This window comes from Dipodomys spectabilis, unplaced genomic scaffold (genome assembly GCF_019054845.1).
Source record: "Dipodomys spectabilis isolate Male_0828 unplaced genomic scaffold, ASM1905484v1 ptg000640l, whole genome shotgun sequence".
In the NCBI taxonomy this organism is placed as follows: domain Eukaryota; kingdom Metazoa; phylum Chordata; class Mammalia; order Rodentia; family Heteromyidae; genus Dipodomys; species Dipodomys spectabilis.
This window is the reverse complement of record NW_024871317.1, coordinates 71,089-84,549: the sequence shown is the minus strand read 5'-3', so window position 1 is coordinate 84,549 and position 13,461 is coordinate 71,089.

Here is a 13,461-nt window from a genome sequence, read left to right as displayed (position 1 = left end):
ACCCACATTCATCCTCACCAATTGCCCCCAGATGAATTGCTACAACGCTGTACAGGAGTGAGGCTTTTTGTCTGCCTGTTCCAACAATGAAGCAGACTTCCTCCAGCTGCCTGGGGTGCACAGAAACACTCAGGCTATACTGGGAACAGTGAGTGGAGCCCCGGAACATGCAATGTCTTGAAAGCACTCTCTGTGCTATGAAATCATTCTATTCAAAGCAAATTTCCTAGCTGGGTGCTTTTGTTCATAGAGAATCTGGATGTTCACCAATAGAAATACATGCATAGATACACAGACACATGGAGTTACTGGCTCTTTTTTTGTGTGGCAGGTCCTGCGGTTTGAACTGTGAACCTAGACATTTTCCCTGTGCTCTTTTTGCTCAAGGAAGCATTTTATTGTGTCTTAAACCATGATTACTCTAGGCTGGGGTGCAGCTTTTTACACCCACAGATGATCCAGGGATCCTAGGATCCTAGTTCAACTCCCAGCACTGGCAAAAAAAAAAAAAAAAATCAAACCAACACAAATGGAGGAGGAAAAAACCAGGAAGTTTTACATAACTGTTTTACCTTTGTTTCCTTTGCACTGTGACCATCCTGGGTCTCAATGACTTGGCTTGAAAATTGAACGTGACCTTGCATGGCTGAAAGCTGGTGGGCTATTAGTGAAGCTCAACTCACACATCTAGGCCCTGAGTTGGATTCTGGGACTGGCACCTACACACTGCTGAAGATCCTAGGAAACTTGTTCCTATATATAGGAACACTAATAGGATGTTTGAAATGTGCTAATTGAATTACTAATTAGCTTGTCATTCTTTAAGTTTGTATGCAATAAATACAGCTCATTGATAATTTAATATTTATTAAGTCTTGTACTGTGATTAATTAATGGAGGCATAATTTTAGACCAAATAGTTGGTAGTATTAGAATATATAAAAGTAAGATATAGACATCACTTTATATAGAGTTATACACTAAAATCTACATAAATGTCTATCTGTCTCTGTATACATTTATGGATGCATATACATACATAAATACACACACACACTGAAATCTACACATCTATGTGTTTATATATTGGCCACCCCTAGGGCTTGATCTCAGGTCCTCAAAGTTGCCCGACAGCTTCACTTGCATCAGACTGGTGTGCTAACATTGACTCATTCATGAAGTGGGCCTTCTAGGTCCGGAGTTCAAATAACAGAACTGCCAAAAACTTAATCCTGGTGGAAGAAGCCAATTGTCACACTTATTTTCCTTATCGGTGAAAGTCCTGGGTCTCAGGAATGATGTACAATACATAGGCAAATCTATGTCCTACGAAATAGGATGTAAAAAATGTTATATGTGTAATCATACTCACTAAAATACATAATAAATAAATAAAACAGAATAAAATGAATAACTACACTAGCTGCAATATGCAGTAAACGTGTATGTAAATATAAACCATGGATTTAAAATGTATATGAGTGCTAGGACTTGAATTCCGGCCCTGGAGACAGGTCTGACTTTCTTGTCTTCCAGCATGGTGAGCTTCCCCTTCCCCACAATGCTGCAGATTTACCCAGACCCTGAGTTCAAATCCCAGGCCTGGCAGAAAAAATGGCCTGAATTCCAAGCCAAGGAGCCTCAAAATATTTTATATATTTTTAATGTATGTATGTATGCATATATGTATGTATGTATGTATGTATGCATTTTTATTTTGTCAAGCACAAGGCTTGAACTCAGGTCCGACAACTCTGCCTCAGCTTCTTTCACTCTAGCTACTGGACCCACAGCTGAACCTGGGTTCCTGGGCCCCAAAGGCTGACAGGAAAAAAAATAACACAAGAAAAAAAAAAACCCTGGCACCTTGCATATGGCTGAAAGTTTTACATTTGTTTTCTTTGCAAGGTGACCTTCCTGGGTCGGAATGACACAGTTGAAAAGTGTTGGTAACCTAGCATTGCTGAAGGCTGGCAGACTATCAGGGAAGCCATAGGCCAACATGGCAACATAGGCCCTGGGTGGGAAGTCCGGTCCTGACCTTACCAATGGCAGGAGACCCTAAGAGTCTCGTTCCTATTCATAGGAATACCGATGGAAGTTTATGAATGTCAAGGTTGAATTGGTTGTTCCTGAATGATACTACTATAAAATTAGAGTGATTTTAGGAGGCCGATGGAGTTTAATGAATATTTTTGGCACACTAAATGAATACTATTAATTACATGGATGCAATTATTTTGGGACAGTGGTTGATTTAATTAATAATTCATTAAGGATGAAAACAATATTAATTACATGGAGGCATAATAAGTACCCAATAATTGGTAGTAATGTAGCATATATAACTGAATATTATATAGACATCTCTGGCACTCTAAAAAGATCTATATTTATTTGTGTACTGCCATCTGCATGTCAATCTGTTCTTATTTTGTCAAACCCTGGGGCTTGATCTCAGGTGCTGGGAACTAATTGTGGGCTCAATATGCACCAGGCTGGCGTGCTGACATTCACCCATTCATGCATTGGGCCTTGTAGGCTGTGAGTTCAGATGCCAGCACTCACAAAAATTGAATCATGGAGTAAGAAGCCCATGGTGACACATGTTTTCCTTTTCTGTGAAACTCTTGGATGTCAGGTGTGAAGTTTCATACATAGGCAAATCTATATCCTCTGTAATAGATGTAATAAATATTCCATGTGTAATAACAGTCAATAAAATAAATGGCAAATAGATGCATAAAAGAAAAAATTTAGTGAATAGATACACTAAGCACAATATGGAGTCAACATATGGGGCTTGATTTCAGGGCCTGGGAATTGCCTAGGAGCTGAATTGGCTGCTGTGCTTACAATCACTCATTCATGAACTTCTAGGCCCTGAATTTAGATCCCAGCACTGCCAAAAGTATAATCTTGGAGTGAGAAGCTGAGCATGACACGTTTTCTTTTTCTTTGAAAGTGCTCAGTGTCAGGTAGGATGTATAATTTGGATGCAAATCTATATGCTATAGGATGTCATAAATGTAATAAATGTCATAGGTGGAATAATTGTCACTACAATAAATGATAAAGGGTTGAATTAGTGAATCATTCTAGATTAAATTAGATGCAACAATTATAGGAAGTGTGTTAAGTTTTATTAATATTTTATTAAGCATTACCAGAATAAAAATTACATGGAGACATAATTAAATACCTAATAATAGGTAGTGACACATGATGCATAATTTAATTATATATAGACATCTGCCTCAATCTATAAAATATGTAAATATATGTATATATGTACATATATAATAAACAAGAACAGGATATTGAGTAATTATTAATTAATGCTTTATTAATTGCTCAACTGGGATGCATCATTAAATAGAGACATAATTTATTTATTTATTTATTATTTTTTTTTTGGTCGGTCGTGGGGCTTGAACTCTGGGCCTGGGCGCTGTCCCTCAGCTCTTCAGCTCAAGGCTAGCACTCTACCACTTGAGCTACAGCGCCACTTCCGGTTTTCTGGTGGTTTATTGGAGATAGGAGTCTCACGGTCTTTCCTGCCCGGGCTGGCTTTGAACCACGATCCTCAGATCTCAGCCTCCTGAGTAGCTAGGATTACAGGCATGAGCCACCAGCGCCCGGCTGGAGACATAATTTAATATCTAATAATTGGCAGTAATCCCTGCAACTACTGCTGTCTCTTTCTTGCCCTCATCACTGGCCTGTCAGTGCCAAAAAAGGCCTCCAGGAGAACCCCTCCACCCCTGCACCAAATGTATCCTGTACTTCCAGTGACTCCTGGTGGTCAGTATGATCTACATGACCACAGAAGAGCATGAGGATAAATGTTACACACAGACATGAAGAACTAGTATGATGGCTTGACCTTCATGGCCTCTGAAAATGAAGGTTTAACCTGCATAAATTTTGCTTCACTATGAATTTTCTATTTTCACACTGAACACCATATACTTTCCTTGTGCTTCCTTTATTGGTTTTTGTCTTATTCTCTCCAAACAAGTATATTATCATGGATTGATACCACGTCTCTGGTGATGGCACCAGCAGATCCAAGTGGAAAAGGAAGTGGGACATAGAGTACCCATCCTTTTCACAAGAGTCCACCACAGGTCAGAAGAGCAAGTCTTAGGAGAGTGGGCACAGCTGCTGCTTCCCTCTCTGAAGCATGGCTCAAGTTTGGAGAGGGATTTCAGGACATCTGAAATATTGAATTATTGAAATATTGAATTATCTCCAAGACCAAAGAAACAACCACATCTAGTAATTGAGCTCACAAGTATACCATGGAGATCCAGTGAAAATGATCAATCAGATGAAGATAGGACACTGTTTAAAATACAGAGAAACAATAGGATTGGCACTGTTGGCAGGAACAATTTGTGTGCAGAAGATAGGGCCAAGGAAGATGAACTGTAGTTGATTGACTAGAAAATGGTGACAGAGAAGAAACCAGTAAAGGCAATGAATGTGAAGATGGACAGGGTGCCATGGAAATCTCAGATGGTGCTTCTAGTGCAAGTAGTTATTCTTTGGCAAGTGATAGTAGGAAACCTCAGCTTCCTAAGGCAAGACCTGGCTTTATTGCCTAGCTGGACTAAAAGTCAAGATCCTCCTGCCTCACATTGCAGAGTTCTAGGATTACAGTCATGCATAACCACATTTCTGTTTGAAACATTTAACTTTCATGTTAGATTATTTCTTTTTCACCTGTGGCCTTTATAAGCCTGACTTGGGGACATTTTTGGACCTTGGCATGAACATTTGTCTGGATTATGAGGAAAGAATAATTATTCCAACAGTTTCCCATATTGAAACACCCACTCCTTGGGTACTTGTCAACTCACTGTGTTCATCTGGCCTGTGTGGAGATTGTCCATTCTGCTTTGGTCCTTAAGAGGTCTGCTAGATTCTCAGCTGTGTACCAGAAGAACACAGAGATGGAGGGTTTTAGATAGCAATGAGAAAAAAGAAATTTACTTCACTGAAACTCGGTTATTTGCCTTATTTTTGCCTGTCATATTTACCTTGCTCACAGTTTACATTCTTTTATGGTATAATGAAGTAATAACGTTTATTTTCCCCAGCATTTAAGTTTATTTTTTTGTTTTCATTGAGACAAACTTCTGAGAAAGAACAACTAACCTCATGCTCATTTCCACAAATGGATGTTTTTATTTTCATATTCCCTTGTAAGACAATAATTCTTGGTGTGGAAAGTTAGGAAATAGAAATAGATTAAAATTTTAAACATGATACATTTATTTGTGATGTCAGTAGGCTTTGGAATTTTAGTCACTAAAATGTGTGTGACTACTACGCTTACTCTTGCCCACTCTGGTGAGAGCATCCTTAATTACTAAGTTATTAACAAGTGAATGGATTGCCAGGCAAATTTTGAGAGTTTTTGTTTTCTTGGCAAACCATTAAACATTTCTTTAGAGGAAAAAATACCACACTATTTCTTCTCTTCATAGAGTCTACTATACTTCAGTTAATTCATCTGTAACTATTAGTATACAACTGAGTGTATTTGCTTTTGGGTTTATTGGAGCATTCTAGCAGCCACAAATAAGGGAAACCATGAAGCTTGTGTTCTCTGGGTCTGGATTACTTCCCATAAATAATGCTTTCCCAGTCTTTCCACATTATTACAAATGGTAGTGTATCATGCTCTCTGATGGATGAGTGGGATTTCTCTCTGTTTGTGTGTGTGTTTATACATACATTTATATATATGTATATATATGTACATATACACACATATATGTATATATTTATATCTATATATACATATATGTACATAAAATGTGGTATACATGTATGTAACCTCATACATACATACATACATATATATATATATATATATATATATATATATATGTAAGCTCATACATGTATACCACATTTTATTGATCCATTCACCATATGAGGGTTTTCTGGGTACTGGAAAGTGAGAGACATGAGCCTTACCCTCTGTTTGTGGGAAGACATGAGCTCTTGTAGCAGCAGTACTGAGCCTTGTTACCCTTTTTTATGGCCTGAAGTGGTAAAAGCTGATCAACAATTTGTTCATTTTTGCAATTCCTGGGGCCTGAACTCAGTGCCTGTGCACTGTCCCTAAGCATTTTTTGCTTAAAGCTAACATATTAACCTTTGAGCCACAGCAACACTTCTGGCTTTTTCTGGGTATGTGGTTACTGAAGAATCAAACTCAGGGCTTCATGCATGCTAGGCAAGCACTCTACCACTAAGCCAACTTCCCAGCCCAAGATTTTATTTTTTAAAAGCTAACATGTAAAAGAACCAACTACATGAACAACTGTATTACAGGAGGCAAGCTCCATGACTAGAACCATGACTTCCCTGGCCAGAAACCTGGGAGACCAGGCCTTTGCCACAAGTCTCCTGTGTGGTCAGCTTCCAACCACTGAGCATCGTTTCATTGGCCTGAAAGGAAGGAGAGTTTTGAGATGTGAAACATGATGCAAGCAGACAGAGGGGGCCTCATCCCCCACTGTCAACACTGAGGTTGGGTACTCACAAATCCCAGACCCTGTGGCACACATGCTAGTAGACACTAATTATGAATTGTGTGGAGTCATGATCCAATGGGCAGATGGGCTGGGCTATTATGAGAAAGGCATAACCTCCTTCAGAATCATATGGACTCCAAAAATGTGAACTAGAAAAGGTCTACTTTGTGTTTGAGATTATTGTTTTAACTTCCTTTATCTGCACTCTGTCCTCTAAAGCCAGCTCCCATGTGTGAACTCTTCATATGCAAGAAAATGAGCCATAAATAAGGCCAAGTAATTGTTAATCTTATGGAAGTCAGCCAGGCATAGAATGGCTGTCTGGGGTTTCTTTTCCTCTCTGAGTTACAAAAAGTGACTTGTTCCTGAGACACAGAGCCCATGTTCTAATGGCTGAGCTATTACTGCTGGATATCACATTTCACCATGTGGATATAACTATAAGAGACAAAGCAGCCAGGACTTTGATGTTCCCAAAATTATTGCCATGCTGAGTGAGTCTGCCACATGACTTCGAATGACTGCATGAAGGAAGTGGACATTCTTTTGTTTTTACAATATGTAATAGTGTATACATCGATACATGCTTATTCACTTTACATTGACTTTAATTTTGTCCCAGGTTTTCATTTTGGTTTCAGAGGAAAGTGTCTGGATTTACCATTCCAGCAACAGGCTCTCAGATGCTCATGCAGGGTGAAGAGGGGAGAATGGGTTGAAATGATGACTTCCTTCTGTGTTTCCCTGGCGGTGCTGAAAACCAGACCCAGAGCTTCTGGGCTTCAGGTAAACAAGCAGTGGATAGAGTCTCCCTTCTCAAGAGATGAAATCTTCATGAAAAGTGCCCAGAGGACACTACAGTTTCCACTGCTTTTTTACTTCCACGCAGTGCACAGAGCACACGAGCAAATGCTGGAGGGCACAGGTATGGCTGACTCACCACTCTTCAAGAGAGTCAAAAAAGATGAACACAGTGGCAGGGGACCTGTTCCTCAGCAGAAAGCCTTGCAAGGTTCTGAACATCACCCTAAGTGAGGCTGGCATTTGAGCACAGTCTTGGACAGGTCATGAGCATCTGAAGAGTGTGGAATGTTCTGCTAATCCACAGGTTGACTAAGCAGCCTCTTCTTGGGGGAAAAGGATCTATTATAAGTAAACACTTATCAGAAATCTCACTAAACCTTGTTCTTTATATTAAGTCAGTTCTTCAAGGCAGACAAGTGAGAATGGATAAAGGAGAAGGGCCCTAGGACCACTGAATTTTCCCATCTTAGAGTATCATTTTCTTTCTCAACATACAGTAGGGAAGCCACAGCCTAGTCCTGCTAGCCAATAGAAATATATTCTCAATAGTATATGCCAACATGTTGAGGTCCAGAGAACTCGGGGATAGGGGTTCCACTCTGTTCTCTCAGTAACTTCTCTTCTCTTTTTTGAGATAGGGTCTAATCTAAGTAGGACTTTGGGCTAAGCTACCTTTGTATGCAGATCATAGGCATGTACCACCATGACTAGCCTCATTACTTCTTTTTGTTTTCTTCCCTTTGAAAGTCAGCCAATAGCTCTAACATCGCTCTCTTCCATTTACTTTCTATTCACGCCTTTATCTGGTTCTCTCCATCTGGTCTAACTGGAGCCATCTGTCTCTAGCCAGCACACTGTCATGGTGGTCCATTTTCCTTCTTCCCAGCGAGCTCCATACACATCTGTTTGTTACTAGGGAGTCTTTCCTGACTTGTGCTTTTCACTTTTCCAAATTATTGGATGTGCAAGACAATAAAAGGAGTTCCTGAATTTTGCCAAGAGTGTGAATGACATGGCTGATTCAAGGCTGTTAACCATTTTCCACTTAAACACACAAGCAGTGGGCCAGGATTGGTGGCTCACACCTGTGATCTTAGCTAATCAGTAGGCTTAAATCTGGAGGATGGTGGCTCCGAGACCAGCCTAAGCAGGAAAGTCTTGAGATCCCACCTTCAAAATAATCGCAAAAGAAGGGCTGGAAGTATGGCTTACGGTGAGCATACAATCTGAGCAAGAGCTATCATAGTGTAGGTCACCTTGTGCTGCTGGTAGCACAGGCCCTTTAGTCCCAGGTCTGTACTAATAACATCTCTTCAATTCCAACTTTGTGTATGTGTGTGTATGTGTACAACTTCACATACTCATGCACTTGTTGTGTACACTGATAATATTAAGTTACACGTGCTTATGTTGCAGAGACTTCAAACCAATTTGAATCTTTCCAAACACAATGAACCATCAAGAATTCTACCACTGAAACATTCAGTACAAAGATTCCATTTCCAAAATGCCATTTGGTTAGATGGTGTTTACCTATCCATATTTACTTAGTCTTTCCTCTAGTTGACCCTCATCCTCCCATACCATTGCACCTCCACACATTCCCCCAGATTATTGTTTACAATGATCTTAACATTTTCCTGGAAATAAGGATTCTTTAGTGGTAGAATTAGCATTTCATTGTTAGCAAGTCACCTTCTTCAGTAATAACTCACAATGAGCTTAAAGATCTACCCTTAATCAGGTAGGGATAGGTGGACACAGCATAGTAAAATGGACAAAACAGCATTTCAATGCCAGGTGGAGCACTATGGGACCTGACCCGATACCCTCATGTGCTGAACGTGGACCTCCAAGGTGAGGGCAGAATACCCTCTTGTACTTATGGGACTCCTGGATATCAGGAAAGTAGGAGGCTGAGACCTGAGTCCAACCCTTACTCTTCTCAAATTGCTGGCGAAGTTTCAGAAAAACTCAGTAATCTGCCCAAGGAAGGTATGCTAGGCTACAGGTGAAGAAAGACAGGAGCCTAAAACGTGACATGCAATTTCTGAGAAGACACCTTCATACTTACTAAGAACTTATGAGCTTATAGAAATGGATTGGTTGTGGTCAGACAGTGTGGGTATGCAAGCCAAGGAGGGGACTGACCACTTCCTTACAGTATCATCCTATAGTGACAAGAAGAGGAAAATAACCCCAAATGGGACTGCACTGGTCATCTACTTGATGTCAAAGTATTAGGGCTGAACAATACTGAGTGTTAACCTGGACTGCTGGTCAGAGAGCTGGAAAAGTAGGGAGTAGGATGTGAATTGAATGATAAATAGAGGGATGAGTTGATGGAAAGAATTGTCAACTGCAACATCACATTCAGATCTACCAGAGATCTCTCATAAAGGGCCAATACAGTCAACCATGTGAACCCATTAGCACTGGTCATTCTTGTTTGCTAGACAATCACTTTCTGACTTATCAGACATACACACACACCCCAAATGGCCATGGTTTGATGGACACAGAGGGCTAGAATATAAATGTCAGTAAATGCCTGACATGTTAGCAGAGAGTATCAAGGTTTAGCCACCCTGAACTGTTCATTCCCAAGATTCTCAGCCTGTTAGGTCCTTGTGGCAAACTCAGTGCTCCAATGGGAATAGATGCTGCCTCCAGGCCTCCCTTTCGTATTCTCCAGGTCTCAGAAGTCCCCAAAAGGCTGGTCTGGAGGTGTGGGGGAATAATGCAGGCAAAGCCCAAGTGTTGGTGGCTCCAATTCATAGCAATGATAGGGTGCTGCAGAGCTTTGGATTGTGTTGTGCCTCCAAGGGAAGGAAGCACTGTTGGCACATGAGTGCATCAGGGCTTCCTGATCCTCCCTGCCCAACAGCAGCTGTTCTGGATTGAGCAACACACTGGGATGGGGTATGAGGCACCCTGGGGACAAGTACCCACCAGTAGAGGGATGGATAGGGCAGGTAAATCTACAGAGAACAGTGCCAGTACTGGGGAGCTGTGCTCTTTTATCAACTTCTCCACATTTCAGTTTTCAAAAACAACTTAGACTTTAGAGTAAGTTTCAACCTATGGAAAATTTACACAAGTGTGTTTCCCTCACTGCCCTAGCTCTCCCTTGATTCACATGTCATAAAACATATTATTCAAAGTCAGAACATTTCCACTGAAGCCATATTAGTCATTAAACACAAACCTCATACCAACCTCAACATTGCCTCCTTCTGCCCTTCTCTCACTCAGGAGGTCATCTGGTCCTGCAGATCATTGCTATCCTCCCCTTTGAGGGGCCAAAGTTCCAACCAAACCTCCATCCTTGGCCATTGTGAGGGGTTCTGCTCAGCATTTGCTGTCTTGGTAGACATAGATTGAGGGATGTCGACGGACTGTTCCTCTTTGGCAGGAGCCTACAGAGCAACAGATGCTGCAGCCATCTCAGTGAATCACACTGGGGCACCGACGTCACCATGCTTACCCTTGTTCATGGTACTCGTGTTAGAACTCAGAGTACTGTACTTGCTAGGTAGGTGAGCTATATGCCTATTTTGTGCTGGTCATTTTTTAGTTATGGTCTTGCTTCCTATCCAGGTACATGCCTGGGCCTGGACTCACCTATTTTAAGCTTCCTGTTGTAGTGAAGTTGATATTCATTGCTAGCTTAAGAGGAGATGTCACCCAGTTTTTGGCCTGGGCTGGTCCTGAATAATGATCATCCAAATCTCAGCATCTTAAATAGTTAGGAATACACATGTGACTTCCAGCTCCAATGTGCCTTCCTTCTCAACCCTACCAACTCAGCAGTGACTGACAGCTTGCTCTCCTCAGTTACTCTTACCCTCTGGAATTTCAGAGAGGAGTCACGCATTTTCTTTTTCATTTTACCCTAATTGCTCCCAAGATTGCTCCTGAAATTGTACTATCTCCCCTCATTGTAGGCTCCCCAAGGAAGTGATACCTTTGGATACTGGATATTTCTACATGAGGAGGTAAACTTAGCTGTGAACCCCAAAGGGAGATCCTGTTATTTCAGTTGTGGGCTGTCAGTTCCTTCTGCAACTCCCTCAGCTACAGTCATTTTTCATGACACAATGGTCTTCCTACACTCCCCACACTGATGGGTACAAAGACAGCATCATGCCAATTGGCCAGGTCAAACTATGGGACACTCAGTGGTGGAGCTGGAGGAGTTGCACTTGTCCCCTATCCAATCTGACATCCAGTCCCTCCCTTCAACAGAATTCAATCTCTGTGCATTCTCCTCTCTGCCAACACTCTCAGTCTGTCTCTAGAACTAAGGAACAAGGTATATGTAATTGAGAAACCACAAACACAATCTCTTATCATGAATGGACCAATTTAAATAGTGAAAAAAATGAACCACAAAATTATACTGAACCCCTCTCCCCGCTTCTTTTATTTGTGCAAGTTTGCTCCCTAATTGCTCTTGTGTGTTTGTTGGGGAAGGTGTGTGGGTACGGGTGTGGGGGACATTGTGTATAATAGGATTAAACTCAGGGCCTTTGGCTCTTAACCTGGCTCTTTTTGTTCAAAGCTGGCACTCTACCATTCCAGCCACTGATCCCTAGTGGCTTTTTCCAAGCTAATTGCAATAAGAATCTCTTGGGTTTCTCTGCCTACACTGGCTTCAAACTGCAATTCTGGTATCAGCCTCCCAAAAGGCTAGTATTACAGGTGTGTGTGAGCAACTAGTGCATGGCCTCCCACTGCCACTTTAAAAGGGCAGCTTTTAAAGTGAAGTAAAAGAAAATTCTTGATTGAAAACTGGATATCAGTGTGATTTAGGTAAATCTGGAGGCTCCTCATGGGAGGAAAGGCCTTCTCCTTGGAAGTATTACAGCACTACATGAACCAAGTAGGTTTGCTGAAATGTCCCCAGAGAACACACAAGATACCCTGAGTGGAACAACACCCAAAGCACAGGTTCTTAGGACATTGTCTAAAATAAGTTTTTAACCAAGGTACTCACAGATGTGCCTCCTATATCCTTGGGAAAGATACCAGTAGAGCAGCCATCTGAATCCTGTCCTACGGGGGTACAGGGTATTTGGAACCAAGCCTTTTCCTTAGTCCAAACCACATCACAAAGAGACAATATGGATGCTTCTAGTCCAATGGCTGGGCCCTTTACTGCTACAAAATTAGGCTTCTTAGACTGGATGAAAGTATTCACTAAGTTTCTAAAGTTAAAAACAATACACAGGGAACAAGTAAAAACATTGCATATGTGAGCAGATGACAAAAATATATTCTAGATTGGAAGTTGCCAAGCAGAAACTGTGCAAATCATGAAAACTAAGATTTCTTAAAAAGCCTCCTCCCAGAAAAGGTAGACTGTGGATCTACCTGCTGCAGGTTGTAAAGGCTTACCTACAGCCTGGATATTACACAGGTGTGGCTGCTGCCACCGGTTGTAGGTGACATAGCCAGAACGGCTTTCGTATTTACAGTGGCTCTTGGCCACTCTGACTATTGCATATAGCCTTTCCAACTTTTTCTCTTTGAAGACCCAAAGATCATACTGATTTCAGGGAGTTCTTTTTTTTTTTTTTTAGGGAGTTCTTGTATCCAAGAAAAAGGAAAATTCAGAGTGAACTTGGCACTAAGATTGTCTGGTACTGACTGAAGGGTTATTGACCAAGGGATATAACCTGCCCCTGCAAGGAGACTTTACACATTGAATTGGAAACACGTATTTTCTAAGGTCTTATAAACTGGACTAAATTAACTTATGGACATGGAGATAAGCTAATTTAAGACATAAGGTTGGAAAGAAAGATCAGCAAGCATCTCAATGCCTGTATCCCATTATGTGTTGGTGGATGCTACTGCCACAGGAAATTGGAGAGCAAAGCAGACATGGGAGAGGGTGGCCTTTGCAGGGGACAAGCACTTGCCATAAAACACAGCCAATGCTGTGCTGGAATTTGTTTTATAGGCTTTGTAGTTCCAGGGAGGTTGATGCTATACTATATAGGGAATCTGCTTCTTCCTCCCTACCATACAGCTGATTCTGTTTTCAGAGGTAGTTTCTTGTTCTGATTTCACACAGTAGATCAAAGCATAAACTTAT